This window comes from Pristis pectinata, chromosome 32 (genome assembly GCF_009764475.1).
Source record: "Pristis pectinata isolate sPriPec2 chromosome 32, sPriPec2.1.pri, whole genome shotgun sequence".
Taxonomy (NCBI): Eukaryota; Metazoa; Chordata; class Chondrichthyes; order Rhinopristiformes; family Pristidae; genus Pristis; species Pristis pectinata.
Genome location: NC_067436.1, coordinates 694,742 through 702,947, shown reverse-complemented (window position 1 = coordinate 702,947; position 8,206 = coordinate 694,742). Strand labels below are relative to the sequence as shown.

Sequence of the window (8,206 nt, the reverse complement as noted above, 5' to 3'; positions counted from 1 at the left end):
GTTCAGCACAAAATCCGTTGATTTTCTGGACTGCTTATATTTGGGCTTGTACCAATAATAAATATGTGTGCAGTTAGCTGACATGCCTCCGACCCGGTATTCTCTGGGTTTTGTTAGAGTGATACTTCCATGCTTGTTGTTCAGTGTGGTTAAAAGTTATTGCTACCATAGGAATCCCCTGACCACTATAAGTTGGTGTGTGCATGCAGGTCCAATAGCGGGACACATTCATAGTTACACCATACATTAAGGACATGCGGAGATAAGTATTGTCATGCCATTCAATCCAGCTTCTGCATGAATGTATTCATTACAAGGATGCCCAGACCAAATCCCAAAATACTTATACATTCATTAGTTCTTCATTTTCGCCACGCCATGCTGTCCTTTCCCAAGGCCAATCTTTTTACAGTCGGAGTGATGTATCCACCGAGGTTGCCCTTCAACCTTTACTGCCGTGGGTGTTGTGAGCAGTACTTGGAAAGGGCCATTCCACTTTGGTGTCAACTTCTTCCACTCCCAATTCCTTATCAGGACGTGATCTTCGGGCTGGATTCTCGGTAAGGATCCTTCTGTGTTCTCCTACAATTTTCTCTGAGCGTTACGTACCTGCGAATGTAAAGTATCAAGAACATCATTTAATTTTTGTGCATAATTAATCATTCTCACACTTAACGGCATGGAGGTCAAGACACACTTCCATATTCTATCTGCAGCCCAAGGTGTACGCAGCGGTTTTCCAAGTAATATTTCCGCTGGGGTTAATCCTGTACTAGTGTGTGGTGTCATTCCTATTTCAAAGAGCACCAGCGGAAGTACCTTCAACCAATTCAGTCCTGCCTCCTCAGTTAATTTGGCCAATTTCTTCTTCAATGTACCATTTACTCTCTCCACAATTCCAGCTGCCAGAGGATGTGGGTGCAGTGAAATTGTTGCTTTGTTCTGAAATGCTGGCGTCACTCCTCATTTACCTTAGCAGTAAAATGTGCCCCATTGTCTGAACTAATGATGGTTGGGAGACAAACCGAGGTAGTATTTTCTGCAGTATAATTCCTACCGGCGCTTTTGCTGCGGCGTTTACTGTTCGATTTTCCTCTGTCCATCTACTAAAAAGATCAATGATAACATGGCAGTACTTGTAACTGTGCACTCTGGGTAATTCCATAAAATCAATCTGTATGCACTCAAACTGGCCCGTCGGTATTCTCATCATACGCGGTGGACACTTAACTTCTTTAGCAGGATTATTTTTCTGGAAAATATTACATCGTTGTGCCTTTCATTGTGTCTCCTTCCTCAGATTGTGGTGCCACCAAGTTTGTAGTGCCACTCCTACCATTCCCTGCTTGCCCAGATGTGTCATTGCATGTATAAGTAATGTAAGTAAAATTAAGTAATATAAGTAAAAATGCATTTGGTCCACAAACGTGACCAGCAGCTGTGGTCCAGAACCGTGTGTCAGTATCTCTGGAGCACCCGTGCTGTTTCCACAATTCAATTTGATTTGCAGCGGCGTCCCACTGAAGTTTCGCTGCACTCCCCATGTCGGGCAGGGTCGTTCTATTCAAGAGTTGTCTGTCTCTCGTCTGAATAGACAGTGAGGCGACCGTGGATTGCAGCATACTGTGAGGCAACAACCGCATGGGCATTTACCAGGGAAATGGGGTCTTGAATATTTAGTGTCCTCTGCTTTATTATTGACTAGCTTACGTCCACATTTCATTTCTCCCCTTATTGCTTTTTAATATGCCTTCTGCTGGTTTGAAAACTTCCCAATCCTCTAGCTTCCCGCTAATTTTTGCAATATTGTATGCTCTCTCTTTTGCTTTCATGTTATCTCTAACTTCCCTTGTCTCCAATCATTTAGAATGCTTCTTCTTTGGGATGAACTGATCCTACGTCTTCCAAATCATTCCCAGAAACTCCTGCCATTTCTGCTCTACGGCCATCCCTGCTGGGGTCCCCTTCCATTCAACTTTGGCCAGCTCCTCTCTCATGCCTCTGTATTTACCTTTACTCAACTGTAACACCGATACATCTGATGTCAGCTTCTCCCTCTCAAACTCCAGGGTGAATTCTATCATATTATCACCACTGCCTCCTAAGGGTTCCTCCACCTTCCGTTCCTTAATCAATTCTGGTTCATTGCACAACACCAAATCCAGAATTGTCTTTTCCCTCGTGGGCTCGACCACAAGCTGCTCTAAAAATCAATCTGGTTGACATTCTACAAATTCCTCCTCTTGGGTTCCAGTGCTCAATATCTTAGAGCCGTCGTCATATTTTAACACAAAGCTGGGACGCGTTGCCAATGCGCTTCCGTATCGATTAGATTATTACATGAAAAGTAGAAGCATTTTCTTATTTTTTAACACGAAAATACAGGTGCATAAAATTCGTTGAAGGTCGTTTCTCAGTGCACTAAAATAAACGAAGATGTTTTAGTCAGAGAATAATTGGGTTCCAAATAAGTCAGCGAGCAATGAGGGAGAATGAAACCTAGTGATCAGATTGAATCTGCATCAGTCTCTAGAAACAAAGATGAAATGAATGTACAATCCTGGGCAATATGCTGCAGGCAATGGATTGGGTCTCGCTGGGTTAGTCTCACATTGAGCCGGTACATGTGGGCAAAATGGATTCTTCCTTGCTGGAGCCATTTTGTGATTTTGTGCTGTTAAGTCGAGGGAAGTTCCTGACAAGAATAAAAAAAAGTTTCAGCGTCAATAGTTGGATCTATCAACATAATGCAAGTGCAGTAAAAAGCCTGTATTTTTACTTATCTCGAAGAACAAAAAAAATCAATCCCGGTCACTGGTGGATGGTACCTGAGGAAAATAGGGTCGCTCGGCTTTCGTCATCACAGAAGATCATCGCTGGTTCAAAAGAGAGAAATACACCTGCTGTCGAAAGAATGATAGAACGCCAGGGATCCCAAAGTATCCTGAGGTGGGAGGAACTTATAGCATTACTTTTTAAAAAAAAGAACAAGCAAATATCATCTTGACTCAGTGTCATGTAATCCTGACTTGGATCTGCCTTAACGTGAAATCAGGCCTTGCTGCAGGAAACTAAAACCACTGAACTCTCCTTTGAATTGGAGGTAATGTTGTGCATCCAGTGACCCTGAGCCACAATTTGACAACGTCCCCAAGGTTCTGCTTTGCCCGACCATAGTGCTGATTGTCCTCCTTCTGCACCACACATTTCCAAGATGTTCTTGCATCTAATGGCCGCCATGAGATCTGTGAATCCGAAATGCTCTCCATCAAATTGCACCATTTTCTGCCATGGGAATTTACAGACCAAGCCATACAAGATCATGAAGAGGTCGACTCCATAAAACAACGTGTAACTTCCGACAGCTTTGCGTTATCGGGCTGAGCAGGATCTCTGTGTGATATGCATGAGTGTGGGCCAGAACACGCACAGTTGTCATTTAGAAACAAATCATTGGTGAGGTGCACGCTCATCGCAAATGGAAACACACATTGACAGTTCTTTAATCATCCATAATCTTGCGGGAACAGCTGATCTAACAATATGCTGACGTCATGGTGAGGATGTTCACTTCCTGAGCTGTCGCGAAAGGCTGCCGGCACAAATCGCTGGCAGAAAATGATAAATGTAGTCATTTGTGTTATTAGTGGGAATGACTTTTTCCCAGTCTGTTTTCTTTTCATGCACGAGGTTACAGAGCAATGCACAAGGCAAGCTGAGAGCCCGAGGTAAAAAAAAATGGACAACACAATGGATATTTGTGTCAGAAATGTACCTTCAACCAGAAAACAGTTCACTCATCTCCCTCATCATTGACTTCGCCGGGTCCCGCACACCTACCGTGCTCAAGTTGAGACCACGATGGGTACACACCACCGATCATAGGACAGCAGGCGTATGGGAAAAGCACCACATGGAAATTCCCCTCCAAGTTGTAAGCCGACCATTTGGAAAACATTCAGTAAGCATAAAACTTAAATAGAGGCCATTCGATCCATCTGACCAGTGCCAGATCACAGAGCGCCCCTTCCTACAGTTAACATTCGCTGACATGTATCTCCCGACATTCCACACAGACAGAACCGGATGTAAGAATTGAACCCGCGTCTATGGGACTGTGAGATAACAGCCACACTCATTAAAAACGAAGCACACAGCAAAGTTATATCCGTTGAACTGCAAACGACCATGGCAGGACTCGAACCTGCACTCTTCTGATTGTTCTGATGTTTATTACCGTAATCAGACGCCTTCTCCATTAGGCCACACGGACGACAGCACGAAAATACAGCGAACACAATTGTCACCAGGACAACACATATCACTCTCATATGCTCTGTCGGTTTCTTCAGATCTGTATCCTGGAAGTCCTTCTCTGACATCACGTGGGGGAACCATCACCAGAATTATTGCAGCGGTTCGTGAAGACGGCTCGCCAGCACCTTGTCCTTCGCAGTCACTTGTGGACAACGGATGCAGGCCTTGCAAAGTGAATACAGTAATATCTTGGAAAGTGATTCACACAGGCAATTAGCTGAGGGGACCTTGGATGTCGCAAGAGTTGGTGAATTTAATCAAGAAGAAAAGAAAAGAAACCAATGTCATGCTTGGGAAGCCATCATTAAACGGAGCAGTTGAAGGTTATGGAGGAGCTGGAAAATAAATAAAGAGGGGAAGTAAGAGAGCCAGGAGGGGCCATGAAAAGTTCTTGGCAAGCTGTACAAAGAAGAATCCGAAGGGATTCTATACATAGATCAAGAGCAAGAGGATAACGCAAAGATAAAGAAGGGATGATGTGCTTGGCAGCGGAGGATGTGGGCGATGTCGTCGGTACAACGGATGGTGAGATCAGTGTGGAGTGTGCAAATATGATGGGGCGTTTTGAGATGAAGAGACTGGTATTGTTTTGTCTCTTATAGGACATTAAGGTTGATAAGTCCTCAGGGCCTGATGGGTTATACACCAGGTTATTGAGAGAGTACCGCTGCTGACGGTACTGAAACTGCCCTGACATTGTTTCACAGATCAATGTCACCTCCCCGTCCCGCCCCTGCCGTGATATCCTTCCACCATGTTCTCCCCCCGACGTCGGAGAAACGCCGGGATTTCTCTAGTGAATTCAGACAAACATTTTCATTTCATGATCAGAACCTTGAAGTCTGATACTGGACCTATCGCCCTCAAGGAGTTTGTCCGCCCTGGACAAACAGTGCTCCATGTAAATGTATTTTAAAATAACCGTTATTTTGACGGATCCGTAAGCTCCCCCAATTACCTTCACTCGTTTGACCCAATGAATCCAACTCCTCTCCCTTACCTCACCTTCCCAAACTGATTAAATATTTGCATACTTTATGCTACAACCACGAACAGAATCTGCCGGATCCCAACTCTCTCTCTGAAGATATTTCAATCCTCCCACTTCCGCTGCCCTCCGTTTACTCTTTCAATCTCTGCCGTTGCTAATTTGGCAACAAGTCGAGCTCTGGAAATGCAGTTTTTTCTCTCACAACTTTTTGTAATGTTATTATTGCCCTGACGTCGTTGGGTCAGCGATTCATTCGTGACAGGTGGTGTTTGTCCAGGGTGAATCCTTATCGAGCGGAGAACAACATGGAATTAGTGCAGGATTAGTGTGCGTCGGGCGGCAAGGGGACTGTGGGACAAAGTTTCTGTGCTAACTCATCGCAACCTGCGGCACAGTGTATGTATGAATTAGAATCTATTCGAGATACACTGATCAGAAAAGTTTATCTCTCTCCATCCCAGTACGACTGTTCAGAAATCCATGAATCATTTATGCTTTGCTAACCCCGCTTTGATGATGTCCAGACACTGTCAACAATCTGTGAACGTCTGCACCCAGTTGCCTCAGTTCCTACACCCTGAAGTATGTGTCACTTGGTCTCTGATTTCTCTGCTCGATTCCTCTTCCTCCATTTCCAGCCCCTGCTGTGCCATTTCTGCTGCTCTCACACTTCGTCGGATTGTCAGTGTCCACGCGGTGACCAGAACCCAGAACGTCCATTCTCCGCCACCCACCATGCGTGTTTGCTTACAATTTTACCTGCTCTCTTTCGAAAAATAACAGAGCATATCGGAAAAATGAGCGGACAAGCTGGGCTGAGTCTCCCTCCGCTCCGGAGAGAAAATGCCCTCCAGCACTCCGTGTCATTTCCTTGGGACACCTTCGGATCGATATCTCCGCTTCCGTATTGAGTTCACCGGCCTCACTGTTGTGAAGTAACTGTGTCAATGCAACTTCGCCAAATATTTTGGTTCAAATGGTTGAGGTGAGGTACCCGCGGCTCTTTCATCCCGGTAATACTAATCATCAGGACAATCAGACACGATTTGTCATCAGCCAATCCGTTTGCGCTTTTTGGTATCATCTCGTGCTGAACTTATGAACACAGAATGTCATCCATCCGTTTGCAGGCACCTTTGTGCGGTTTCGGACATCAACGAGTTGGGCTCTCATCTGTACGTTATATTTGCACCCACAAAGCCTTCATTATTCGCCATTCAGAATTTCAGTCTCGGCGCGTACAGTTTTGCTTCCCGTCCCGATGGTTTGACCACTCCTTTCTCTGTTACTCTGTTTCACTCGCCCCGCACTGAAAACATGATTTGAAACCCGGAACACTTCTGCCCCTCGCCTCCCGTCCCCGTCCACTGCTGCTCACGGATTCAAATATGCATTCACCGCTCAGACGACTCCAGTGGCTTCACCGTTCCCACTGAACGTCTGATGATTTTAATGGTCCTCCATATGAATTGGCACTGACGTGATACTGTTCCGTATTTTTGACCCGTATTTCCCAACAGATTTCCCGTTCCTTCCCCAAGTTTGCTTTTTTTCCATAAGGTTCTTATTCGTGCAGCCACAGACATTTCGGTGTGGCTCATGCTCTCGTTCACATTTGATTGACATTTTATGATTTGTTGCCACAAGTTGAGGACAAAATATTGCACCGAGAAAAGTGTAACCAGAGTTATAAGGACAGTGCTCACGCTGTTTTGTTGTAACACATTCCTGGTACTTTGCATTAACCCTTTATTTATTGAACATAAGGTACCATGGGGCTGCGACACAAAGTTATATTCCCCAATTAAACCCGCATGGGTGGCATTCCGCTGGATTCACTCCTCAGCTCCCAATGTTCTTGATATCACTGCTCAATGTTCCGACAGTTGGTCACATCTTAGCGGCCAGTAGAGTCGGCAGGAGGGTGAGAGGCAGTAAGAATGATGAGGATCACAATGACGCCGAGATTGAAAACCAAAGGAAGGCCATTATCTTACGCTTTGCAATATCCGGCAACTTCGTGCTGCTTTGGATGACGTGTTTCGCATTTTTCATGTCAATCCTAATGAAAAGGCGTTGTAATTCAATTGGTTTCCACGACCCGTTGTTGATCGCGGACTTAAGCCGCGACATGTTCCTCATTCTGAGCTGCTGCACAAACACTTGCAGTGACTCAATCTCAGTTCAGTCAGGAGCTGACGAATGTAGTCAAATAACCGCTTAGATCAATGAGTCCGTCAAGAAAAGAAATAATGTCGGAATTACGAGCATTAGGTCCCAACTGCATTTCATTTTCCACTTCACCTGAGTCCAGCGATTTTTCGGTCTGCTTCAGAATCATCTTTCGGCAGCTCCCGGTAAAAAAATATTGCGTATTTATAGGTTTTAAGTGAGTTGATCAAAGAATTCGTCTCAGATAAACGCAAGCGGACCAGGTTCTGGAGGTAAAATGTTACTTTACACACAGATGCATTCAAAACCTTTAGATGAATTGACCATCCAACGTTACGTTCTAATCCACCATCAGACCGCTGAGGAGTTGGTGTTACGGTGCAAAAAGAAACATTTACAAATTTTGGACAGAAGGGGAATGTAAACCATGTGTGGATCACTTCGAGCAATAAAGCACTGATAATGATTAAGGTCACGTGTTCAATTCCCATTCTTTTTATTACCGGCGACCTCTCCTCCAGCAGCAGCCTCGGATTATTTATTTTGGAACATTGGGGAGGGCGGTGCTCGTCGTGAATTCACTCTTTGTCTGTGGACACTAGTTTCCAGCCGCGCGTCTATCGGACGGATGGCCGATGGGTGTTGTTTTCAACGACAAATATTTCGGTCTTGGCTATTAGAACTGCGGTTAAATCGGAAAGTGTCAGGGATGTGTCTGTCAACAGG

At 44.9% G+C, this 8,206-nt stretch overlaps 1 non-coding gene across 1 annotated transcript; it reads right to left on the bottom strand.

Annotated features, from left to right (window-relative positions):
* Positions 1-4,183: 4,183 nt before the first annotated feature.
* Positions 4,184-4,273, bottom strand: trnar-acg (transfer RNA arginine (anticodon ACG)). The gene is given in 2 exon segments: positions 4,184-4,219; positions 4,237-4,273. It is a non-coding gene; the product is annotated as a tRNA-Arg (tRNA).
* Positions 4,274-8,206: the final 3,933 nt, after the last annotated feature.